Raw genomic sequence first — 27,825 nt, 5'->3', positions numbered from 1 at the left:
TGAAATAAATGTTTGCAAGATAATTGGCGAGGCAACAATATGCTCACCAGTATAGAAAATTAGAAGAAGTTCAGTTCTGCTATACTGTATCTTTTTTAGATTTTCCTTTCTTTTAAGGTACTACAAGTCCCCGTGCTCTAAAACGTATCCAAGTAAAACAGAGTGTGAAAGGAAAATCAATCCTCAAACAACTTGCTCACAAATCATAGATGTGCACTGAGGGGGTCACAAAAAATCTCTGCTTTTGATTACAAGCAAAAAAAAAGGGAACCACAACTCTAAAAGCCCAAGGTGCACTTTTAAGTTTGTAGAAGTCTCTTGTGTGGATGAATATCATTAGCATTAAACTGTGCTATTCAACAGCCACGGGTACGTACCTAAAGATTTTTCTCCAGATGCTGCTGATCCATCCATGCATCCAATGTTCCCTCTAATTTTTCACGTGTCTGAGCGAACACACAAACTCCCTGAGCGTTCCCTTGGACCACTGTGAGCGACATTAGACGTGTGCACTGTGGTCACGCCAGCATCGAATCCATCCAAGTTACATGGTTTATTAAAATAATCAAATTACAGCATTTACATTCATGTTAGACTACTTTTAATTAACAGCTTTAGCCCACTTACAATGAAAATTTAACACTATTGGAAGTAAAAATAACTTGAACTCTAATTTTCAAAACACAACTTTATTATTATTATTACTATTATTTTGCTCTGACTTGTATTGTGAGTCTGAGTCTGTGGTCTGGGAGAGAGTCCTGTAACTCTCTGTCTGCAAAATACAGCATATAATGATAAGTACTGGGCAATTAATTTTATAGTTACATCTTCAAAAAAGTAACTGAGTTATGCAAACAACAGTTTTTTGCAGCTGTTTACCTAAAAATGCAGCCAAGGCGTTGTTTAAATAAACATTTCAAACTATTTACAGAACAATCAGCTGTTCTGCATCAAATTTGATGCCACACAAATTATTTGTGCCACTCCAAAAAATAATTTCTGTCCACTATGAGATAAAGGAGAACACCAGCCTGATACCTGCAGGCCTGACAACAGGAGATGTATCACTCCAGTCAAAACTATTGACTACACTACACACTAACTACACAAGATTTGCGCTAAATGTCAAAAATCTCTCACATCTCAAAACACCGCCATCACTCCTAAAACTTCCCCCTTCCTAAACAACTAAATGCCATGTTGCCATATCATTTTTTGATTGGTTGACATGGTACATTTTTCGACCAATAGGAAAGGCTGGGGGAGGGGGTTGTTTTTGCTCACAGGCAGAGAGTACTTTCGAGCGTTTTCCTTATAAAACGCCGTTTTTTACCGTTTCTTCCTGCAGTAAATATAAACAACGATAGTATTCAGGAAGAAAACCAAACATTGTAGATATTTTTTTAATCATAACTCTGGTTTTACGTGGCCTATCAACACAATTTAAAAACTGGTATAAAGTCCACACTTTTTCCGTCAATTGTTCCGTCTGTCCTGCTCACATCTTCAGTAGTTGTACACCTTGTAATTAACGTGGCTTCACTCCACATCAGCCACGCTGCTTAACTAAAACACCGGTGTCGGCCCATAAGGACATAGCCTGTCAGCAACGTTGATTAGCTGCTGGCCTGACTATGGGATAAGGTGGCATCGTTCTAAGCCAGTCACTCACTGACTAACACTGCAAAACAGAATTGTTAAAGTATTAATGTTAATTTCAATTCAGGTTAGATTTTTTTTTTGTGCGCATTGCAGAATTTCTGTGCGCAGAGACCGTGCCAGCAGTGCGCAATTAGAGGGAACATTGCATGCATCCTTTTTTTTTCTTTTTTTCTTTTTTTTTTTTTACCACTTATCCAATTTAAGGTTAAAGAGGAAGGGGCTTATCACTTGACTGGTTGCCAATTGACGGCAGGGCTAACATAGAGAGACCAAAAGCATCATACCTACAGCCAATTTAGATGCATGTCACACAGGCACGGTGACAACATAGAGAAGGTCCTGGTGGGTTTGAACCCAGGACCTTTTTGCTGTGAGGTGAGTGACCACTGCACCACTGTGCTGATCAATTAAACAGGTTGTGTTAACTTTTTTTTGTTAACTTTGGTAGATAGCTAGTTGTGCCTTCACTGTGCTATTAGTCTTCCCCTGATGCCAGACTTTGCAGATGGCTCAGTCCTCTCATTAAAAATGACTAAAATTGATCTGTGGAAGGAGAGCTGGATTGATTTTTTTAAAGAGACACTTTGAAGAAGAGGGTCACCACCAACACTTGCCTTTACAGTGACAATTTTACCTGTGAATTTATACTGAATTACTGGAGACAACTTTCCCTCCCTGGACTTCATCTTCACATCCCATAGCCGTGTGCTGCCCTGTTCACTGCAGCAGTACGCACCACCACAGTTTAAGCTTTCTTACTGTTCACCAACACAATGGCACTGTGATTAGCACTGTTGCATCACAGCAAGTAGGTCCTGAGTTTAGTCCCACCACCTGGATGGGGTCTTTCTTTGTGGAGTTTGCATGTTCTCCCTGTGTTTGCTTGGGTTCTCTCCGGGTGCTCCGGCTTCCTCCCACAGTCGAAAGACAAGCAGTTAGTGTGGTTAGGTTATATGGTAACTTAAAACTGCCCATGAATGAGAATGATTGTCTGTCTTTATGTGTTAGCCTGGTGACCTGTCCAGGACGTACCCTGCATCTTGCCCTATGGGAGCTGGGATAGGCTCCAGCCCCCCTGTGACCCGGACTAGGATATGCAGAAGAAAATGGATGGATTTACTACAAAACTGGCAAAACAGGTGTTAAAATGAGATAATGCTTAAAACTTGGCCATTCTCCTTGGGGTGAACTTGATGGGATAGTTCTCTTGTCAGTGAACGTGCACTAAAATCATGCCTGCCAGCTTGAGAACTAAATAAGCTGACGTTCCATGGAACCTTTATATTTTAGTTTCTTTATATGAACTGTGAAAGGATAAAATACACTCAATACTTACACACAATTACAGATTTCCACCTTGTTGATGTGGATGCTGGATGAATGACTGTCACCTGCTAGTGTGCATTTCCTGAATCACTGACAGATGGTAAACAGCTGACGAGTAAACACACACTGCCATGCCATGCTTTCTACAGAGCCGAGCATCAGCTGTGTTTGGAAGTAGTGATGTAATAAATGTAATAAAACTATTTTTTTGTTTTGTTTTGTTTTTTTTGTAGCGTTCATTCATAGCCAACATTTATAGTCTATGTTATATAGATTTTTTATGTGCCATTATGGGTTGATGAGTTATTCACCAAAACTATAAATCTGAGCTGTAAAGAGAAATGTTTTTGTTGCTGTTTTTCACTAGCTGGGCTGCAATTTTTTAGTAGATAAAGGCGAATGGCTTAATCAAGAATTGAGGTGCGGTTTGGGGAAGGCCTTCGTGGGGACTGGCGGTGTCTCCTGGGCCTGGCAGATCCCCATGTACTAATTTGAAGTGAAGAAGCGAGGGAATTGAAAAAAGGGAAGGGAGGGTGGGCACGAAAACGAGAACGAACAGCTTGTAGAACTGGGGGGGTCATATATAGATAAGAGCTGGAAGGGGCATGTTTGGAGGCGTGGTCCCGCTCCTGAAATTCAGATAATTTATCTCCAAATAATGTTACAATTGGTACACTGAATTGCCAAAAGTATTTGCTCATCTGGGTTAACGGGCATATGAACTTGTGTAACATCCCATTCTTAATCCATGGGGATTAGTATGGAGTTGGCCTACCCTTTGCACATATAACTGCTTCACCTCTTCTGGGTTTAGGGGGGTGTTTATGGGAATTTTTTACCATTCTTCCAGGAGCACATTTGTGAGGTCAGACACTGATGAGGGATGAGAAGGCTTAGTCTCTGCTTTAAATCCTCCCAAAGGTATTCTGTAACGTTGAGGCCAGTCAAATTCTTCCAGACCAAACTCGCTCATCCATGTCTTTATCGATCTTGCTTTGTGTACTGGTGCACAGTCATGTTGGAACAGGAAGGGGCCATCCCCAAACTGTTCCCACAAAGTTGGGAGAATGAAATTATCCCAAATCTCTTGGTATGTTGAAGCATTAAGAGTTCCTTTCACTGGAACTAAGGGGCTGACTCCTAAAAAAAAAAAAACCCTCTACCATACTTTATATGTGCCACAATGCAGTCAAACAAGTACCATCAAACCCAGACTCATCCATCGGATTGCCAGATGGAGAATCATGATTTTTCAAACCAGAGAACACATCTCCACTGCTCTAGAGCCCAGTGGTCACATGCTTGACAGCACTAATTCGTTCATTAGTTTTAAACCTAATTTAAAGTTTGCAAGAAAAGGAACATAGTGTTTTGTTAGAGTAAAATAATAGCTGGGTGTGCTTTAGGGCGTGATAGGGCCATTATCCTTGGTTTGTCAGCCAAATTCAACTGTCACTCATGACATGATGATGCTCAATGGCCAAATGTTTCAAAACAGGATTTCACCATCGATGGATGATGTCAGGGTGGGGTATCTTTTATCTTTTTTTCTTTGGCATTTCACAAATAAACAAATATTACTATTCAAGGAAAAGGCAAATCTCAGAATGAATGTAAACAAAACCCACCTGACAACGTGGCTGCTACTTAAAGCACAACACTGCCATGAGGTGATTCCAGGGGTCCTTGAGTAGCCAAACAATTCCCAAAGGACGTTTCTATTAAGAGGGTAGGAAAGCACAGAGATTAAAACAAACACAGTCTGAAGGGGTAAATCAGTGACTTCTGTAATTGCTGAAGGGGAAAATCCATATCGCATGAATTAAAACAGAAGAGGACAGAAAGGGTAGTGGTCACAAAAGAGTCAATTTATCCAATGGAATCCAGTTTGAAATAAATAGAGAAAAGCACACGAGCGTGACTAAGAAAAAGTACATCTGGAAGAAAGTGAGTGACAGTTTGTATGCAGAACCAGCTGGATTTCTTACTTGGGCAACCATGTGCTGCTTGACAGAGTGGCAATCCCCCGAGTGGCTATGATTGATTTTTTTAATCTTCACCTTTTTCTGCTTAACTTTTCCCCCTTACTTTACTGGATATTCTGATTTGCCCAAAGGAAGCAATATATTAAGTCACCTGTTTATTGAACAAGTTTTTCCTACAGCTCTTTGTCTGCTTTTGCATCCATCTTGTTGTATACTGGGACTATGAAGGTCTTAGTTGGTTCAGAAAAGGGTGAGTTATGTATTTAGTTTTCTCTTTTCTCTTGCTCGAGAGATGGTAGTATGTTATTGAATGCAAAAATGTATATATATGATAATCACAGATCCTCCATGTCAGTCTTATGATACCCATTTTCATGAAAGTGTACATTTATATAGTGTAAATGTAAAAGTAAATAGTTCCGTGTGTTTGGTTACTTCCTGTCATAATGGTTTGATTGGTCAGCTCCTGAGTGGGCTCCACCCACCATTCCTCATCCAGGTTGTGTTCAGCCTTGACAAAAAGTCTTTATTTATATGGAGACTGCCAAAGTATGAGAAAGTTGTGCAGGTATGTGTGTATGAACTAGATTATCTGCCTGACAGTCTTTATCGATACGCACATTTTGCAAATTGCCTGTGAGAACCTGGGAACATTTCTGCTCCAAATCCAAGCAGCTGCTCAGTTTTGTCTTAATATCAAGAGCCCGCGCCAACTTGGAAATGTCCACTGATCATGCTGCATTCCTTCACACATATCTGTTTCTGTACAGAAAACATGTCCTCCACCCTCTGGAAACATGGGACTACAGAGCTTATGGAAGTGGCATAAAAACGACCTCAAACTAAACTGTCAAACTAAAATGAGTCTTAGTTTGACAGTGAAAAGACACCCACAACGACCACATTTAGATTATAAAAAGGCGGTACACGGAAGTCCTACACACGTCAACAGTAGACGTTCAGTAGACATAGAAAACTGTCCAACTGAATGCACAACATTCAGTTGGACAGTTTGAGTGGTTGGTGTAATAGAACACCCAAGCAAGGAAAAAACTTACCTGAAACCCTGAAGGATACAAGCAGGAAACAACAGTCTGCTGACATTCACAAAAGCATTTCACTGCATTGCTTTGTACGTGCCCATGTGTAGAGGATGAAAAACTCTAATTCTAAAGATATAGTTATTGCTTTTTGTGCATGTGTAGAGTTTTCTGATTTGCAAGTGACGCATAACGCAGTATGTATCATGTGAAACATCAGCATCAAATCTAATTTCACATACTTTTAATGTCTGTCCAGCCATCCATTTCTTGGTGAGGGGTACTGGTACCTATCCTAGCTGACATAGGGCAAGAGGCAGGGTACACACTGCACAGGTTGTCATTCACAGTTTCCAGGCAGACACAGAGAAACTCACATACAAACCTAAACTGTGGGAGGAAGCCGGAATAGCAGGATGGAACTCATGCACGCACACATATGCAGTCTCCATACAGAAAGACCCCAGCCAGATGGTGGAGAACCCCAACCACCACATCATCCTGCTGCCATTGTGCTACTTTAAACATGTGCTAGAAAATTCCTTTGCACAGTAATCTCTGTGTCATATCAAGTCTTTGCTTTCTGATTGCAAAGCGAGGGTGTACTAACCGATATATTGCTTTAACTTCAAGAACCTATCCCCACAAACTGCATGTTTTTGGATGGTGGGAGGAAGCTGGGGAACCCACACAAACATGGGGAGAACATGCTAACTCCACACAGAATGGTGGAATTGAACTCGGGACCTTCTTGCTGTGTGGCGACAGGGCTAACCACCGTGCCACCGTTTGGGGGTGGGGGTGGATTAATCTAAATTGCTCATAGGTGTGAATGTGGGAGTGAATCTGATTGCGAATGGTTGTCTGTCTCTGTGCGTTAGCCCTTCGATACACTGGCAACCTGTCCAGGGTGTACCTCGCCTCTCGCCCTGTGACAACTGGGATAGGCTCCCTGAAAAGGATAAGCGGAAGAGAATAGATTGAACTTCAAGAACATGAGGTATACCTTTAATTTTAATATTCATACAGGTGTTCTGACGTTGTGAAGTGCCACATCTTGACTGTCTCTGACCTGCTCCCATGAATAAATTCTAATCAGACTTTTAGCTTAATGCTAATGGGACCGGGTGGAAGTTAGTTGATTGGCAGGAAATGATGTACACTTCTTAAAGATAAGTGATTAGTGAAGTAGCAAATGACTGGGCCTCATTAAAACACCCATGCTGTCACACACACACATGAACGCGCACACACAAGCATGTCCTCTGGTGAATATGCATGAGACTTGATGCTTCCTAGTGGGATGACAGACTGTTTCCAGCCCCCTTTGATCTGAATGCCCGCTCCTGTATCCCCTCACACACATGCGCACACTTGCACACAAACAAACACACTGTCCCTTTGAACCCTGGCCAACATGGTGGGTCAGGAACACACAGCGTCCAAACTGGACAGGAAATGGAGCCGGTCCATGTAGAAAACAGCATCAACAAACTCCTGTTTACGTGTTGCGTAGAATAAATGGACAGAGGGGGGAAGACATGAAGGAGAGGACAATGAGGAAAAAATACCAGCTGAGGACAGACAGAACGACGTATGTCAAGCCTTTCTAGTACCGCCACGGTCTCTTAGGGTTGACTGTAAATGCAGCTAAGTATATTTGTGCGTATGCACAGCTTGTGCGTGCGTGGATGCAGATGTTGGAGTTGCTCATCCGTGAATGGTATACTGCGAGTATTTGTGTACTTCTAACTTGTGTGTCGGCGTGTCTTTCTGTTGAATAGGCTTCTTGTCATTGACCTAAAAACAGTGTGAGAGCCTGCCAGTGTCGCTTAAATCCTCTTTTCTTCTCCATTCCCCCAGTCTCTGTCTTCTACTCAGCGCACGCACTCGTCTTTGTGCATATGCGTGAGTCTTTTGGCGAGTGCGTGCGCGCACGCGTCAGTGGCTGTCTCTATTTAAACATCATACAGACTCACAAATGGCGTTCCTGCCAACGGAGATGAGAGCACACTGTTCACAAAGACTTACTCTCCCGCTCTTTCTCTCTTCCACTCTCCTTCTTCAGTCCCTTTTTCACACTTTGAGGTACCCATGGGATATCATTAGTCTTATTACCGCATCGAGATAAATGAGCGCATGTATGTCTGTATGTGTGAGCACACTGTTACATATGTTTGTGTGAGAACCATGTGGTGGTGGAGCTGCTAGGATGCTACACATCCAAACCCACCCTGAAGGCTTGGATATAATTACGGAATATGAGTGATTACAGATGCTGCTTTCAAAAGATTTCAAGTGCAATGTTATTTTTCTTTTCCGTCTTCATTCTGTCCTCCATCATGTGTGTGTACATGTGTGCTTCTTATTTAAAAAAAGACACTTTTTCTTTAGCCTTACAAAAGGTAGAGCGATGTGCTGCTGTTTTATCAACCTTGATAAAGGAGGAGCGATGTTGCATCACCAAATCTCTCCTTAAGGGGGTGAGGGTTAAGCATAATTACGGCTGCTGCTTTCATGTTTTCTCTTGCCTCGGCTAGTCTTCGCTGCCACCGCTGGGCTTTCGTTCCATATCAAAGGAGACTTTGGTCCTCTGGGGCTGCAAGTCCCAGACAGACGTTGACACAGATTAATGTACACATATGCAGACCCACACACATTCATCAGGATTTTATTTGGTGGTTTGCATCAGTTAGGTTTTAAAATGTTGTGATGTCAATCAAGATTTCATTTACATTTGAACTCTATTATTGATTTTGGGCAGTAGTCAGTTAGGCTTTGGATCTTTTTTTTTAAGTTCTGACACAAAAGCAGTTTTTGATTTTGCTGTCAGCTGTAGTGGACTAATTTATTAAACTTAAGTTCATCACTTTAATCAAAAACACTTCTTCTCTCGCTCACTTTTTCTCAGCTTCTTTCCATCTGACTGTTTCAAAGTTTAAACCTTAAAGGTTTGAAGGCATAACAATTAATTTTATTATAGAAAGAAGAATCTTTTACTGATAAATATGCGCATTAGTATGTAATTACTTCTTCTAACAAACTGATGCATTGGTGAACGTATCCATTAAAGATGCATAGTTGCAGTTTGTGGAAGCCATACTGTTGCCCCACCATTTTGAATACAGTGGCCAAGGTGAACATCATGTTCCATCTAATCACATTTTACGTATGTGGTTAGAGACTGGCCACACATGTTGAACGCATAACTTATTTTTTCATTTAAAGATCACAAATAGCTCTTTTAAACTATATGTGACCATTTAACCTTTGCACATGTAGCTTTCCGTAATCTCTTTCTCATTACGTCTTTCTCCTCCCTCATTACCGCCTCATCCTTTTCCTCCTCACCTCAAGGGTCATCTCTTGAACTGAAGCCAAGGCTCTAACACACAAAAACTTGCATCAACATGCTAATTTATTGCTGTTGTTGTCAGCTGATTATACATACGACCCTGCTGTCCCCAGACACCTGACGCTTCCTAATCTAAACAGCAACGACAAGAATTTTTAAGCTAACATTAGCCAAGCTACTGTTGGGCTTGAGAGACCTAATAGTCCCACTTTCTCTCTGATAAACAGTTTGATTACATTGTTGCAACACAAGAGAGCTTATCCACGATGTCTGAGTCCAACAGTGTTAGATTCACTTCAAAGAAAGTTTCACTACCATCGGCTAACAGCAGCAAAAACAGCAGTGCTTACCTCGGGGGTGGCACCTGATGTGTCCATTGGACTGTGAATGTAAGCTAGAAAGCACTGAGACATGTGAAAAAAATGTTTGCATAAATGTGTGTGGGAATGAGGCATGTTGTATAAAGCACTATAAAAGTGCTATCTAAGTTCATTTATCATTTACTGACAGCAAAGGTGATCATACCCCAACAACTCAACTCAGTATCACTGTCATCAGACGGAAGTGAGCTTCAGTGACTCATCAACTCGTATCAGATGACTTTTTTTTACACTTCCTATAGAGTAAATAGACTGGACACATATCAACAGCTGAGGTAAGACAGCCTTTTACTCACCACAGGTGAATGGGGGCATCATACATGTGTGATAATCTAAATGAAAGTTTATTATTTTATTTGAACACAATTATTTTATGGTGCTTAGCATAAAAACCTAAAAAAAAACCTAAGTGAAAATATGTTTTGATACAGTTCTCTGCATTTGAGTGCTGTTTTATTAAATCCAACCTATACTTCATCCTAATCTCTAACCAGCATACCAGGTTTAGCTTTGAAAAAATGCTGCGCCTATCTGATTTTTTCCTTTTACCTCTTTCTTGAGCATGCACTTGGAATAGTCTGTCTGTGTTTCCTCGTCAGAGAAGGCTCTTCCTCTTGTAGCATTTGCATATAGTTTTCTTCTGTTTCATCGTGCTTTCTGAAACCAAAGTGTGCTTAGATGAGGGCTTATTTCTTCCATACTAGCTCATCTTCATCTGCATTGTGACGGCTTCTGTTCCTCTAGCCACGGGCTAATTTTCACTTTCCTTGTTGTCCCCCATTGCTGAGCAATGGCAGTAACATTAACCTAAAAATGTTAGCTGTGAGCTAGGAGGAAGGATGCTGATGAGCATGTGTGAACTCAAACAAAGGTTATGAGCACAAAAAAAAGGAGATTGGTGAGGCAAGCTTTGGGTCCTTGTTGGAACTGAAAGTAACTGTAACATTGTAATATATCACACATTGTATTATATATTGTATATATATATGTTGTAACTGTGACAATAGACATATACAATACACAACTGCCACAAATGAAGGTGACATTACCAGCAGCTGCACTGTGACAGGGGTCCAAAGCAACTCAAGAATGCTCGATAGGCTTCCTTCTCACCTCTGCTCTCCTCATGTCAGTCATCTGAAGCCCTCCACCTGTCGGCATTTTATTCTGCCTGCCTGTCTGCCAGATCGGTCGACCTGTAAGTGTGTTTCTCCACACTAAATGAGCAATTGTGTGCCCGTTTGTGTCCGAATGTAGGCCACATGCGGAGGAAATGTGGCGGGTAAAAACACACATGGAACAAATAGGGTCTGCAAGTGAATATTCTCAAACTGATGATAGTATACCACAACTGGCCAAAGAAAAACTGACAAAATTAATTGTGGATGATTGAAAAAAAGAAAAAAAAATTCTCTACAGCCATTATGCCAGCTGCACTTGTTGCTGTCTTCCATGTATAGTTTTTCCTGTGTTTGTGGGCAAGGATAGACAAGAGCACCTGAAGCATATGCCTAATTGCAGATTCGGTACATATGCTGCATATGGTCGTCCCGCACCCACTCCTCCAAAAAAAAATTTTTGTCATTGAAATGTATCATAAGTTCTTGAAGCACATTCAGAGTTCTGCTTTAGATTTTGCCTCCTTTTATTCCTCAAGATCCATCAAGATGATCCCACACTGCTGCAGTGATGTTGAGGTCCAGGTGCTGGGGAGGCCAATCCATTACTGATAATCCTTCACTGTGCGTTTTTCTATCCAGGTGTACTTTTTTTTTTACTGCATTGGCACTGGCAGTGTGTTTGGGATCATTGTCATGCTGAGAGATGAACCTGTTCCCAATCAGAGGCTTTTCTCATGGTATTACATGATGGATTGAAATCTGACAGTACTCATAAATCCCAAACACCACTGGCTTAAATGCAGCACCAAGCCATGACAGAATCTCTACCATTCTCTCTCCTGACCCCCTCCATGCGTATTGGCAACAATTTGAGCCACAAATTTCAAGTTTGTATTCATACCTGTTGCCACTTCAGTCCAGTTCTTGTGTAATTTGGCAGCCTCAGCCTTTTCTCTTCCTCAGAAATGGCCTCTTGACAGCCACCCTTACACTGACACGATTTCTGATCAGGCTTTTGTAAACAAAAGCTTGCTCAAGTGAAGGGAAAGATGCATCTCTTGGGTCCTGTGTCAGGTCTTTGCTTGATCTTTTACTATTTTGATACTGTTCATCTGTTGTAGTTTTTTTTAAGGCTTACCACTTTGTCTTTTGACTACTTGTCCAGCTTTCTCAAATTCTTAAAGGCACACTGCACATTATGCCATGTTGGTACAAACATACTGTTTTATGTTGTCAAACTGTGTTATCTTTGGGACTTTTTATGGATTCATCTCTTTTTTTTAGATAGGCTGCTACTAACAAAGTGACTAAAATCTTCTTTGTCTCCTCCATGTCCTCATCTTTAGGGGTCTCCACAGCAGGTATCTGCCTACATCCTACCCTGTCCCTTGCATGCACCTCTGTCAAACCAGCCATTTGCATGTCCTCCTTCACTAGATCCATGAACCTCCTCTGAGATCTTCCTCTTTCCTCCTGCCTGGCAGCTCCATATCCAGCATCCTTTCTAGCATCTTTTCCTAGAACCTTTCCTAAGTTCTGTGTTAGCTGTAGATGGAACACTGTTTCATCTCTTGATTTAGGTGCCATTTTTGTGCTTGAATGAGCCACATTCGCTCACATTCACACTTATGGTTAATTTAGAATCACCAATTAACCTAACCCCACTACTTGCATGTCTTTGGACTGTGGGAGGAAGCTGGAGTACCTGGAGAGAACCACCACAAACATGGGGAGAAGATGCAAACTCTACACAGAAAGGTAGATTCAAATTCAGGACCTTCTTGCTGCGGCAACAGTGCTAACAACTGCACCACTGAGCCGTCATACTTAAGAAAAGTAGGAAATCAATGATTACAAGGCTTGATAGAGAATTTTTCTTTATATTTGTGTCCTTGACTGGTCAAACCACAATAAATAACAATATCCACAGTGATTTTCCTGTGGTTTGAAATCTCGTGTGATCTTGTGATATCGCGAGTCTAGGCAACTAACCACTCTTACTAGATTGTATCATGTCATCACAACAAGAATACATTTAACAAGTGTTAAGTTTTTGAATTGCATGTGTATTTTACATGTTTTAATTACATTTAACATAGAAACATGAAATTATTTGGTTCAAATTACAAGTTAAACTCTTGTAAATGTAACAACCACCCAATTTCACTCTTTTTAATGCACCTTTAAGACTGGATAAAACAGTCAGATGATCAATTAGTCGTTCAGTCATTCATTTTAAAACAATTAATGATTCACCCATTAATCTAGCTTCTCCAATATTATTGTTGGTCACTCTAGAAAAAAGTGACGGACCTGATTCAAGTCGCCTTCACAGCTGCCTAAGATATTTTACGAGCTTTGCTGATTTTGCTTTTGGACAAAAAACACAAAATTATTAATGTGTAAAACTGTGGTTATCATGGTTATCTGGAAGAATTGTGGATACAGATGTAAACACATCGCACATGCATTTAAAACTACACTCAGTTATAAATAGAAGTCATGTTGAACTAGCAGGTTAGTTCCTGACCCTGTAATACGTGCACGCATACACAGAGTGAATTTGCTCAGTTGTCACTGAGAGTACAGAGGGAGTCAGCATCTCAGACGACACCTCGACGGACAATTAATCAAATAACAACCTGCTAAAGCGACAGAATGGCCCCTGCAGTGTTCTGACACATTAGAGTCAATAGGATGATGTTTAATTGATACACAGAAACATACTGTAGTTGAACACATTCACATGCAGTGCTCAACTCAAAGTCATGAAACTGGGACAGCGGCTCTTTGAGTTTCTTGAAAAGACAGGAGACATCCAACCATGATCAGCAGCTATCCTGGTTACTGGCTTTTGTCCAAAGGAAAAACTTGTTGTTAAATAGCTTAATGTGACACGACATCTCTTAAATGTGTTTAGTTGTAAAGGTCTAGAAGTGAGACACTTTTACAGCAGGTTCGAAGTGTCCTTGGCTCAGTTTCAAAATGTCCCACTGACTTTCAACAGTCGCACAGGAAGTGATGTATTTTATATCCACAGTCGACCACAGTGCAGGGCGGATTTAGTGAACTACTGCATCGTGGTGCTGGGGTCCTGCCAACACGCATGACTCACAGCTCAAAACTTCATTCTTATTTTCCAGGTGTTTTTGAAAGTCACTGTGTTGTGGGGAGAAAAAAAGATACTGCCAAACGAAAACACCAGAAGTATGACTCACTTGTTTTTACAGTGAATCAATTTGATTATGCATCTTGACTATTTTATTCAAAAGTTCAAGAATTTTTGCCCTTCGTTTAAACTTTTGGAACTTTTGAAGCAAAAAACAAAAACAAAACAAAAAAGCACTGAAATAATTTTGTGAAACCTGATAAAGCAGGGGTGCTTTATAACAACACACACAGATTATAAAACTCTCTGCTGATACTTAGTGAAGATATCGTTGTGGCGGATAGCAGTCAAGTCTTTCTTCTTTTCTTTTCATGTCATGCATTTCCAGTTTTGTTCCAAAGAAACAAAGAAATCTTTATAAGTCATACACCTTCATATCAATCTTCATAAATCTCCTCGTGTGTAAGAAAACAACTGAACGGTTTGTCACTCTAAATCTTCGTGACGCTGTCTTTAAACATTTAGCCGGTGAACAATTGATACAAGAGATAAATATTAGCCACTCGTGTGAGTGAATAATGATGCAACGCAATCAGTAAATGATATCAGTCAACAAAGCAAATATATATATATATATATATATATATATATATATATATATATATATATATATATATATATATATATGAGCATAATCCTACCAAAGTCGCTTTTGAATAATAGATGGAGTTACTCTAAACTTTTAGTTGAGGTTCACTTGCGCAGCACAGTGCATACTGCTGTCTACGTGGTAGCTGTAGTTGTGACCGCATTAGGGAAAGTGATATGTTTAAGTCTGCATAGATTACAAATCAGAGTGGATTTAGTTTGTTTGGTATTGAATATTGATTTTTGCTAAAAGCACCCATGTGAACTGATTGTGTTTTAGTAGATCTATAAACTGATCACGCACAGTGTAATCAAAGCTTTAATGTCATGAATAAATCATTTTACCTCTAATAATCAAACCTTGGTTTGAAAAAGCATGTTGGAAAATTAGGATCATCAAAGTCTTAGTGCGAGGGCATCTAAGAAGAGGCTGAGGCGGACTGATGATCGCTGCAAATAATACATGCAAATCATACAGAGTAAGAATACTTTATGTTGCATTTCATTGATTTGTCCATCTAACGGTAATAATCTTCCTTTTAGCGCTGCGTGCAGTGGAAATGAGCTTTGAAAACAACTACTGTGTGCTTCACTAATGTCGCATCTTTGAAGCATCCAGCAGAAATGAGACACGTTCTCATTTATTAGATTTGTTTTATTTCCACCCAAAGAACGTCAGCCCGGTGCTTGCTTGCCAGCTGGTGTAGGAAATGTCTCTTTAGCTGCTGAAATCTCCGCTACATTTACCAGCTAATCGATAACTTTGTCATTAATCTGGTGCTGCATGAGAAGGTAGGTGTGCCGTGGGCTTTTCAGAGCCTTTCTCCTGGAAGCAGATGCTGATACATCTGGACGCAGTTCTGATGGGAGCAGAGGGAGTGAAAGAAATGAGTGTAGTTTAAAAGCTAAAACACGGCGCTGGAGGGAACTAAGTGTAATGTTGACATCAGGACACAGGCGATAATGCCCTGTGGGCTCATTCTGACCATTGTTATTGCCTGCTGTAAATCTTCCAAGTCAGGTAATCTTCAGATTTTGAAGAATCCTTTAGTAAAAACACACACAGAGAGTGGCTTTGATATGCTGATTAAGTTTTCTGTCATTTAACTCACCCTTTTTATTCCATCAATAATAATATGGTGATTCATCATTCAATACTTAAGTCCCTCGTGGGGATGCTTTAATACAGTAGGTCAGCGGTCAGCTGCCTCAATAACCCAGCAGAAGCAGGAGATTTAATATGCGATTCACAGAAGCTCCTGAGTGGTCTGTTGTGCAGTCCCGTATGATTTTACTTACCCCACATGCCCACAGAGGCAGACACGAGCATGGATTTATGCAAATGAATGAGGTGTCTTTCCCTCTGTTTCTTCCTTTGTCCCCCCACCCAGCCTCATCTGCCCCTAATTCCTAAATACTCAATCATGCAGGATGAGGGTCACAAGGCTCGGGTTCACTATAATGCCAGCCATCACCTGCAGCCATGTAGCGGTAGGTCACTGGATTTATATATAGTTTCCATATCCATTAATGCAACACAAAACATAAGCCAGAGGACACCCAACTGTGTGTTTAATGTGCACAACTTTTAACAGAAGCTCTGATATTTTTTCTTCTTCTCTTTTTAGACCACAGTACATGTTGTAGTGGTGATATGTGGTTTCAGCATTCATAGCGCTTTTAAGTTGTTTAGCTATTTATCCGCACCCACGTGTGTGTGTCTGTTTCTGTATGTGTGTGTGTGTGTGCCTGCACTAAAGAGGCAGTTAATCTGACCATGTCTGCTGGCAGGACATCAGGTTGCCCTGTAGTGCATGTAGGCAAACAGCCAACCTCAAATAACATTGAACTGTTCAGTCTGGTAGGCTTCTGTCACTTCGCCTCCAGCTGCAGAGACCTGATGCTTCCAGCAGCGGCAGCTGGAGTGCAGATAGAAAAAGGCAGTAATGTGAAATCCTATCACTCCAAAACAAACTACAGTATATCTCTAACGCTATTCTGCATGGCTCTCCTATTCTTCTAAAGAACTCCAGGCTGGATTTCATATAGTTTCGTGAAGAACTTTCCCGGTTTGGGTTTGATAGTGCAGCACTTATACAGCTACAGTATGTCACTCTCCAAATGGGAAAGCATCTAATCTAAATGACTGTCTGCGGCGCTTGAAGTGTCAAGCAACCCTCTCTCTCTCGCTCTCCTGGCTACCGGAACAGCTGGCTGGTGGACGCTTTAGTTCAGAGAAGAAGCGACGGATCGAGGCACATAGCTATAGAAACAGAGGGAGAGCAGAGGAAAGAGAGAGAGAGAGGGGGGGGGGAGAGAGAGGTGGAATTCTAACGAATTAATCACCGTCTGTTCCCGTGAGTGTGTGTGTGAGTGAGAGAGAGAGAGCGTGAGAGTCAAAGGCAGTGAGAGAGAGAGAGAGGCAGAGGAGGGGGAGCGGAGCCTGACGCAGTGTGAGAGGCAGAAACTGAGAGGAGAGAGGCAAAGAACGAGGGAGACAGCAGCGGGCAGGCAGCGCGTCACATCAGGCGCCGTTTTGCATCCAGAAAATCTTGACGCGGGTCAATAACCACATTGACCGATGCCGTGATCGCACGAGCCACTTCCCGGTCACCGCTCTTCACGGACACCGCAGAGGAGACAAGCTGGGACAAATCAGTACAGACAAAGATAAATACATATATATATATAAATATAAATATAAATATCCCAGTATCAACAAAGCCACACATACTGCCAGAGGCAACGAGGGGACGTTGGTGCCGCGGACACCTGCGAGGCGAAGCTCTTCTTCTTCTTCTTTTTCTACGCTTGCATCTGGAACAGGTAAAGTGAAAAACCATGAGGAGCATGTGTGGACTGCGTGCAGGGCTTTCATGTGCATTTCATGTGTGTTTCTCGTGATGGCTGGACTCGCATTGCGTAGGAAACTTTGAAATATGTCAAGCGCTCTGGCATTCCTGCGGTTCCGAATTTACCGACACTGAAGCCCGTGTCCAAGAATGTGTGTGTGTGTGTGTGTCTCTCTCTATGTGTGTGCGCGCGCGCGCGCGTGCATTGGTGGTGAACGAGGGGGGATTTGCTGAATGGCTATTCCCAGGCAGCTTGTCTTGACTGTCTTATCTCCATCCTCATGAGTCCATTGATAAATGCGGGCGCAGATACAGTACGTACACCCAGATTTACATTATCAGTCCAGTGGATGCATGCCTGACAGACACCGTGCTCCATTCCGTGCAAGTAATTTCTGTTCAGATTTTGATGCAAGCCTGCTTAGGATTTGGTAATATTTCTGAGGTGGGGCCACATTTTGCTCACATTTAGGTCGGTCACTTGGTCTTAGTGTAGTTTTCGTCCCGGGACGCTCTGTAGTGCCAGAGTCTTCATGCCCCTCTGCAGACCCGTGTTCAGCACCTTGGACAGCGGCTCCACACAAGCCGGGTTGCCCGGAGAGAAAAATCCTGCACTCCGAACTCTTTTCCCCCTCCTCTGTGTGGATGATGTTTTGAAATCGTTATTTCTGTTGTAGATGTCTTACTTTAGTCTCAAGCGGAATAACTTTATACTCATATGATGCCGAAAAAGTATTCTCCATAATTTCTGTTTTTCCCCTCTAACCACGCAGAGCACCTTCACCATTGCACTGTAGAAAATCCCACCATAGAAGAAATTGACCATGTGCAGGTGACTAATTAAAGGGGCATTCCTGCAATTTGGTATTATGTTACTATAAAGTTGGGAGAACATGAGATTGGGTGAAAAAAAAAATGTCTGTTGGCTTCCTCCCTTCAGGGGTCGCCATAATTTCTCACACCTCAGCCGTTTCTCCACCTTTCTCTTCCTTAAGAATGGCTTCTTGGCAGACAGCCTTCCATTGAGACCTGATGATGCCTCAGTGAACAGTAGATGGATCAACTAAAAGTCCAGATGCATCTCTGAGGTCCTGTGTCAGGCCCTTGCTGGATTTTTCTTTTCCATTTCTTAAGGACACGACTTTCAGATACTGTTCTGTTGTAGGTAGTTTTTTAGGCCTGCTACTCCTTTTGTCCTCTACTTGTCCAGTATCCTCAAATCTTTTAAGGACACACTGCACACTATGCCAAGATATGCCAGGTTTTCAACTAAACGCTCTTTTGAGAATCACCTTGTTGACACAGAAATGTTATTTTATGTCTGCTAATTTTTATATATACATTTTTTCCAACAGGCTGCTAATTCCTCTTTAAGAGTCTCCACAGCAGATCGTCTGCCTCCATCTCAACCTGTCCCTACCATCCTCCTCTGTCACACCAGCCCTCTGCATGTCCTCCTTCACTATATCCACAAACCTCCTCTGTGATTTTCCTCTTTTCTCCATCCTCAACTTCCTTTGTCAAGTATATCCACAATCACTCCTTTGCCCATGTCCAAACCATCTCAGCCTTGTCTCCTAACATTGTCTCCAAACTGCTCAACCTGAGCTGTCCCTCTGGATGTACTCATTTCTGATCTTGTCCATCCTGATCGCTCCCAGTAATCATTTTAGCCTTTTGAACTCTGCCACCCACTCCTCCTCCCGTTGTTGTGTCAGCACCACCATCTGCAAACCATACATCACTGTCGGTCTCACTACCATCTTGTAATCCTTCTCTTTCCCTTTAATTTTGACCAAAATGAGGTCAAACTTTAGTGTCACCTCCTGAGCTGCATAAGTCATTATTTTTCAGGTTTCATGATCATTGTGACAAATAAATGAAACTTCCTGTGTGAAACCAATGGTGAATCCCTTAAAGGAAAAACTGAATACGAGTAGAGAAACCTAATTAATGATAATTCTTCCTAATAGGGCACCGGGTGAGCTGGACTGACTTAATGAACACTGGAATAACGTGAAGCGTATTCACATGGTTTTCACAGTAACCGGATTTGAACCCTGTTGAATACTTTAAGTACATTTTTGGGAGACCCTTTGTTACCTCTCATTGCCATCATGCAAACATCACTTCAACAGAGTTTCACACATTCAGAGTGAAGAGCAGCAGCCCTGTTTAACACTGGGACTCGTGGTGGCTCCAGACTTTGCTAAATAAGTTTATTCCTTCCCTCCATGCTTTTATTTGTTACCACAGCTTTTCCATAAATGAATAAACTGGCTGTGAAGCCATAAACCACACCTTTAAAAACAGCCCTGACGTGTTTTTTATAAACACAGCAGCCCGCTAAGTGCACGCGTGTGAGCCAGAGTCACTCAGCCAGTTAAATTTTGGCTTCTGTGCCCCGTGCCTCCTGCCCACTGCCCCACTATCTCTTGTAACGGATGTTGTTGCCACTTTGTCCCATAGGGCATGGACTACTAACAGAGTTTTTCCACTGACTGACTCCAATTGTTGGCTGAGTGCCACAGAGGGAGAGCAGGAAAGAAAAGGAAGAAGGAAAGATTGATAGAAAGAAAAGAGCGAGAGAGGAGCATGGCCCCACTCCTGGCGCATGAATAGACATGAGGTAGTTCCAGCATTAACAGTTTCAATGACTCGGTTTAGGACATTATGCTTTTGGGATTTTAAAATGGTTGACTGGCTCTTTTTAAGGCCGGAGATCCTCTGTCACAGTGAAGTCTTTACTTATCCTGGGAATTCACTGATAACTATCTTAGAGGTTGCTCATCTTGCTTTCATCCTGCATTAGCACTGCAGTGCTTGCTGCAGCAGTACACTTCTCCAATCAACAGGGACATCCCCCCTTCTCCCCTACAAACCTGTGCTTACTAGTCTGCTTTGTTTGGTTGTTAAGACCTAAAAGCTTTGCACGACTAAGCCAAACAACATCTCTTTGCAAGCAGCTCCACAGTGAGAGCATTTTGTGCCAAAGCGGCACAAGTGGGAAAAATCTTGCGACCTTAATGGTTACATTTCTAATAAGACAGGTGGCAACACTAAAAATCAGCCATAATGAGAAGTGACAACTTTAGTGGAGAGGAACAGCCAGGATGTCCGCAAGACTAAATGAATGAAAACTGATGGCCGTGATGTCTGTACTGCTTTCAGTTGGTGCTCTTCACCTTCTCCTGAAGTTGTAAGACGTTTTTTTTTCTCCGTCTCTTGCTGTCTCATTTACTGTAGACCCAAGAGCGAGCTATCCATCCATAGTACAATCCAAGTACCTAGAGGCATGACTGTGGGGCAAGTTCTTCAGGAATAGTGCGGCGATGTAATGGGAGCTCACTCCTCGCTCTCCCATCCACTTATTGCATTTTTTCGCCCCTTTGGCTGTCGCTGCAAGAGAGCAACACAGGGCGTGTATCTGGTGAAATCCCCAGCTTAATTTCAGAATCAACTCTCACCAGTTTTTATTTGTCAAAGCCATCCATATTTCAACAGAAACTAGCTCCCCATATTAAGCATGTTGGTGCAGAGTGCTGGCAGAAGCTCTCGTCATAATGTTGATCTTTGTTGAGAGGGAATACCCCGTCGTGTGGAAGCAAATCCGCGTGCATAGTTAATGTGGCACCTCAGTGCTGACTGGGCCTGAATGTGAATACTTTTTTCCCCTTTACTGCGCTATTACTGCAAAATGTTGTGTTACATTTATTGTTTTTCCTTCTTTTTCTTAATAGAAATACAAGTTGGTTGTACAAAAGTCTCAGATTAGGCTACTTGTGTTGAAAGGGGAAAAACTTAACACCTCCATGCTCATGGAGTCATGCACAACGTGCAGCCACAGCAGCCGTGGCACGCACACGTACTCAGCTGAATGCGAACAATGCATGTGCACAAGAAGGAGAGAGGGACGGGTAGCGCAAATAAACACACGTCTACACACAGAGGTGCACGCGGGCGTGCTACAGACACACACTTCCCAGCAAAGGATGCGCACACTCAGGCGAGCACATGGATTAATAATGTACCATATTCCCTGTAGGAGGCTAGTTAGCATTTCAGGAAGATTGCACAAACACTGGGGAGCTGTAATTAGGAAGTTATTGTTACAAGTTGCAACTCTCTGTCTCTCTCCCTTTCTCTCTCTCTTTCACGACACACACACACACACACACACACACACACACACACACACACATTGGTAAGCATATAGGCGCATGCATGAATAAAGAATGCAAATGGTGAAGGTTGGGGTAGAGTATTTCTCAGCAAAAACGAGCAGAAACAACACAGAAAGATTAGATACACTATAAAAATGCAAGAATTTTTGCACAGCAATTTGCAGTTTTTGTAAATGCAGCTGAATATCAATGCTGACGCCTCTGAAATACTACCGGCGACCTACTGTGATTATATTCTATACTGAGCTGCACTTTATTTGATTAGAGTTAGTCTGCTGATGTAGATTACAGTAGGAGTACCATGCCAGTAAGTCTACTGAAATTTAACAAGGAATGTTTTTGCAGTTTATGCCACAAGACATGTGCAAAATAAATTAGGGGTGTGACGTTGCCCCAGACAAAACCCGAACAGTGCGTTAAAGCAACACAAAAGTTGTCTAAAAGAAGACTAACGCATTAAAAATACCCCAAACACCTGCTGCCACAAAAAAGGGGAGCATGCAGTTTCTGTGGTCTGACGCAGCGTGAGTGACTGGAATACAGCTTGTGGTGCATACAGCATTAAAAAGGTGCGTTTAAAAAATTCAGAGTAACATCTCCTTTCGCAAATAGTCCCGCTGTCAGAGAGCAAGCAAGTGAGCCAATCAAATCTGTCTGCATAGCTGCAATGAGAAAATCTTCCTCTAATGTAGCTGTAGCTCTAATGTATAGCCAGTTAGCGAGTAAGGAGCTATCCTCTCGCAGCTCTGAAGTGGAAAGTGAGCTTTTCATTTTGGTCTGACGAAGGCTGTCAAAGTTTGCCCAACAGCAGCAGCAGCTGCATCCGTTTAGGGTCTCGAGTCGCGGTGTATAAAGATTCCTGAGAGCCTGTTTCATTAACCCGGTCGTTACATTTTGAAATGCTGAGACAACCCAAAGCTGACCTCATACCTCATATCCATAGCGTAAATGATGAACAAGGTGCTTAATATCTGCTGACACGTATCTCGCTGTTGCCAGTTTTCCACAACTTGACCTAATCCTGACTTACATTCCCCAGTAAAGCTCTTTGCAGCTTCTTCTTTTTCCTGTTTCTGTCCAAACATATTCCCGCTCTTCCCAAATTTACCTCTCATCTCTTCCCATCTATCTATACACATACCATAATGCATACATCCTATGTGTGTGTGTGTATGTGTGTATTGAGTCAGCTAGTTTGTATGCCAGTTGCTGCCGTACCACCCCTCTCTAGAAATCAAGGCGAGATTGCTGTGTGGATGAGAGGAGGAGAGGAAGAAAGAGCAGAGAAGGGGGAGGGAAGGTGAAGAGGGTGAGGCGATAGAGACTGAAAAGAGAGATGGAGAGAGGGATAGCGATGCCACGGGGCGAAATGAAAAAGGCAGAGTGAAGAAAAAACCCCAGCAACAAAAGGGTGGAAGAATCGCTCAATAGACATGTTTTCCTCCCATTCTCCTCGTCCTTTTTTCCCTTTTCCCCTCTGCCCTCTGTTCTGCAGACAGAACTGTCGCTGTAGCAGAGGGTGTTTGGAGACTGTGGCCTGGCAGAGACTTGAAAAGCTCTCTAATGCTCTGTGTCTGAGGTGCTCTTCAGGGCTAAGAGGAGAAATCTCTCCGGCTGTCCCATTAACTAGTGGAGGCTGGACCATTAAAATCATATTACCTTCTCTGACTGAGCAGCACATCGGCTTCCTGACAAAGATCAGATCTGTTGTTAAAACCCCAAGACGCTGGCAGCAGCAGAACAACACTGAGATTTTCTTTTTGATTTGTCCCTCCTCTCTCATCTTTCAGGCATCTCTTCTTTGGCGACAAATTTCTCTAGGGTTTAGGCGTCATTTGTATCCCCCTCCCATTGCTTGAAATACTCTGAGAGCAGCTTTGAAAGAGGCAATGGTGGAGAAGAATGGTGAAGATGATTCTCTCCCCAGTTGCTTAACAGGTAACTTTTACATTTGAGAGTAAGATGATGATTGAATCCCCCCAAAACAATTTTGCTCAGTTTCTAAAAATCCAACCATTTTAACACCTGGAAGCTCTTTTTCAAACCACTTCACGGCGTGCATGGCTGCTGCAGAAACAAGATGTAAAGAACGTACTCAAATAGAAACCCTGAGACACGTCTAACGACTTCTTATTTGCAAGGAGCTCAATATCTTTCTGTGAAGTGTGTGCGTGCCCTCAACGGCTATTGTTTAATTACAGCTGAGCAATATTATTAGGAGACATCGGGATAGTCAAGCTTAGGGGTTAAAGCAAAAGCAGAAGTCATCTGAAGAAAGTTTGGGCTCGTTTTTCTAAAAAAAGAATTATAGAAATACAAGTATAAAGGGGAAGTATTCAGTGTCAGCAAGTGGGAAATATTAGCACATCCTTGTGAACTAGCTTGCTACTGACAGCATGCTGTGCTTAATTGTTATAATTGGTGGGGTTAGTCTTATTCACATCAGCACAGTCTACCAGCACAGTTGGGTCCGAATCCCCCCCTCAGACAAGACACTAAATCAGGCACAAACAGCTAACCTCATAACTCATCTGTTCACCGTCAACATCAGCAGCACATTGAATCCCTGATATGCGTGAGTTGTGTTATCAGGTAAGCTCTTTGTTTCTTTATTTTTCCAGCTTGTGGCAGAAGATCAAAAGAAAGCACTGAATGCACTGCAGAAGCTACTTTGTATGCATTTGTGTTACAAGTGTGAAAGTGGGCATCTACAAAAAGAAAAACAGCATTTCTTATGGTTTCAGTCTGTCAAGTCACGTCAAGTCAAGTTTGTTTGTATTGTCCAATATCCTATTCAGTGTCTCAGCGGGCTTTATAGGCTCACAGCAACAACAGCTCAGATCCAGAGCTTTCGAAGAGGCAAGGAAATAAAAAAAAGCAAAAAAACCCCCAAAAACTGTGAGCACACAAAAAATTGAAACTGCTTGAGAGGAAATTCGAAAAGATATTCTCTCCTCTCTGCTGGGAGTATCGAATAACCTCAGATGTGTCAATAATGGAGCAAGACATGGTCTATAACTCCAATGTTTCCACTAGCCTTTAGGTTTGTATAAACTCGTGGAGCAGTTTGTGTAGCGTTCTCAGGCAGTGGGGAGAACGAGCACAGGACTGAGTGAAAAAGTTATATGAAATACACAAGTGTTGGCCGTTTCCAAAACCAGAGACCAAATTCAAGCTAATACTGGATGTTTTCACCATTTGAAGTGGAATCCTCGTGTTTTTATCAAAACATCTTAAAAATATATAAAGTAGGATAGTTAAAATAATTCAGCAATGCATAACTTGTGAGGTTTTCGGGAAAGGTATAGCTGAAGAAGTCAAACATCAAAAAAGACACATGAATGTACATTCACTGGCCACTTGATTAGGTTCAGCTTACTCTTACCGCGTTGAACCTCTTTTGTCTTCAGGCATATATTTAACAACGTTCTGGAAACATTCCTCAGAGATTTTGGTCCATATTGGTAAAAAAATGGTAAAATGGCCTGTATTTGTATAGCGCTTTACTAGTCCCTAAGGACCCCAAAGTGCTTTACACATCCAGTCATCCACCCATTCACACTCTGTAAGTGTACCCCAGGGTGGCTGTGCCACAGAGGCGAGGCTGCCGGACACTGGCGCCACCAGGCACTCTGACCACCACCAGTAGGCAACGGGTGAAGTGTCTTGCCCAAGGGCACAGCGACCGAGACTGTCCAAGCCGGGGCTCAAACCAGCAACCTTCCGATTACAAGGCGAACTCCCAACTCTTGAGCCACGATCACCCAATATTGAGATGTTGGCATCATTTGTTGGTCACACATCCATGATGTGAATCTCCTGCTCCATCACATCCCAAAGATGCTCTGCTGGATTAAGATTTGGTGACTGTGGAGACCACCTGAGTACAGGAAACTCAATGTCATGTTTAAGAAACCAGTCTGAGATGATCTGAGCTTTGTGACATGGTGTGATATCCTGGTGGAAGCAGCGATCAGAAGATGGGCGCACTGTAGTCATGAAGGGATGGACATGGTCAGGAACATTACTCAGGTAGGCTGTGGTTTTTAAATGATGTCTTGCACCAAGGAAATATCCCCAGCACCATTACAACGCCAGCCTGAAATACTGATGGTTTTGATTTTTGAAACCAAATTCTAATACTACCATCACAACTTCAGCAGAAACTGAGACATCACATCGGGTTTTTCCGATCTTCTATTATCCACCTTTGGTCTCAATTTCCTGTTCTTAGCTGTCAGGAGATGAATCCAGTGTGGTCTTCTGCTTGTAGCACAACACAAGGTGGTCTGACATCGTACATTCGGTAACGAGTGGTTATTTGAACTACTTTTGCCTTCATATCAGTTCAAAAAAGCCTGGCCATTCTTCTCTGACATCAACAAGACATTTTCTCTCAGAGAACAGCTGCTCACTGGATAGTTTCTCTTTGAACCACACTCTGTAAACCCTGCTGATGGTTTTTGTGGGGAAAATCCCAGTAGTCCAGCCTGTTAGCCTGCCTGCAGTTGGTGTAGGCAGGCTAAAAAAAAAAAGCTAAAGCTGCAACCTACTTTCACCCAAGGTCCTCTTTTTTCATGTGGCAATTTAATCGTACCATGTCATGTCAGTTGTCACTGGTGCATACTGTGCTTTGTGCAGGGGTCTCTTTAGCCAAGACATCATTAAAGTTAAATGGATCAATAAAATGAATGACTATTTCCTTAATCAGATCCACTATGACAGTCTTGGATGGCTGAAACAACTTCTCAGTTTTCAGCCACTCGCTCTGTGTTAAATAGTTTATGGTTATGATTTGTACTTTTTCAAGTTAATTAGTAATACCCATATGGCTGGCAGGGAAGCCAGCTTGATAAGTGGGTGTCCAATTTAAGTGTCTGTTTTGGTAAATTTGTGAAACACAGCCACAAGTGAACTTCAACCAGAAACAAAAGAAAACTAGTTTTTTGAAATAAACAGTTTTGGGGCATTTGATTCATGAATAATGCGTAAACACAGTGTGTACGTGTAAAAGTAACGCAAGCCCCACTATTTGTTGTTCCTGAATTTATTAGTGTAACTGGATGCCATACTATTTGATGGTAAGGCTGCTTTTCACAGCTGCAGGTTTTTAGGAGTCCTGTGATCAAACATGTTTTTGCTTAATTGATCCCGTGTTTCCATGACTTGTCCTTGTTCCTGTTTTCGATTTTTAAAAATCTTCTTTGTTCAATTTAGCACTCCAGCTATTTACAAGCTTTGTGAAATCATCCAGTTGGCAATCACAGCAGAGGCTAAACCATACAAACCCTTTGTCAATTAGCGCGCTGCAACACCGGGGGGAAATACCAGCGCTTGGCAGGCAAATGTGTGTTTGGTGTGTGCGCGTGTGTTTATTAATGTGTCTGTTTTGTGTGAATTACTAAGTGACTGAGTGAACGAGTGGGCAGACTAAGTGTTTGAAGGAGGTCAGAGGTCGTGTGTGTATGTTTATGTCAATTTGGGTGGATAGTACACATGCATATGTGTGTGTAGGCAGCAAATGCTGCTGGAAAATGTGTGTGTGTTTCCGAGTGTGCGCCGAGACAAACTAAATATCACTCCTTGTATAATCCTTTAATTTCCCAGAGCATTGTGCATTTTATCCAGTTTTTGTAGCCAGCTTGAAGACACACAGAAGTGTGCTGAGAGTCTGTGTGAGGGAGTGTGTGTGTACGTGTGTGTGTGTGCGCGTGCACTATGTGTCGGACAGCCGAACCAAAGAAAAGAAAGAGAAACATGAGCATGGCGTTGATATCTGTCAGCTGCTGGCAGTTTATACTGCATGTTGGAAGTGTGACATGCTCTGTATTGAGGCATATGCAGGGTGTTAAATGTGTGAGTGAAGGCAATGTAAGGTGTATATGATTTATAATGGTTGTCTGCGCTCAGCCTATGATTTTCTCCTTCTGTCTGTCGCTTTTTCTGTTTCCCGGGCATTGTGTTGTGATGTGACATGTTGTCTTCTAGCTTCTGCAGATTGGTTTTGTTTGAGGAGCCTTGCACAAAATGTTAAGAGTCGGCTCTTTATTTCAGCTTGTCTCGGGCGGTAAAAACATGCTGTTCAGAGTCATGAGTGCTAAAAAGGGAGCTGTCCGGTCTCGGGCTACAAGTGATGATTGTTTTTCTTTAGAGTGAATCT

General features: G+C 42.2%; 1 protein-coding gene across 2 annotated transcripts in view; it reads left to right on the top strand.

Moving 5' to 3' along the window:
* Positions 1 to 16,846: 16,846 nt before the first annotated feature.
* LOC146385906 (protein ELFN1-like) overlaps positions 16,847 to 27,825 on the top strand; it is a 127,712-nt gene continuing 116,733 nt past the window's right edge. For both annotated transcript variants that reach the window (XM_084931901.1, XM_084931902.1), the window contains exon 1: positions 16,847 to 17,455. The gene's annotated coding sequence lies outside the window, so the exon portion shown is untranslated. The remainder of the gene's footprint in view (positions 17,456 to 27,825) is intronic.

This window comes from Perissodus microlepis, chromosome 6 (genome assembly GCF_051167445.1).
Source record: "Perissodus microlepis isolate ML-2025 ecotype Zambia chromosome 6, ASM5116744v1, whole genome shotgun sequence".
In the NCBI taxonomy this organism is placed as follows: Eukaryota; Metazoa; Chordata; class Actinopteri; order Cichliformes; family Cichlidae; genus Perissodus; species Perissodus microlepis.
Note: the sequence above shows the minus strand (reverse complement) of the source record. Positions and strands in the feature narration are given on the sequence as shown.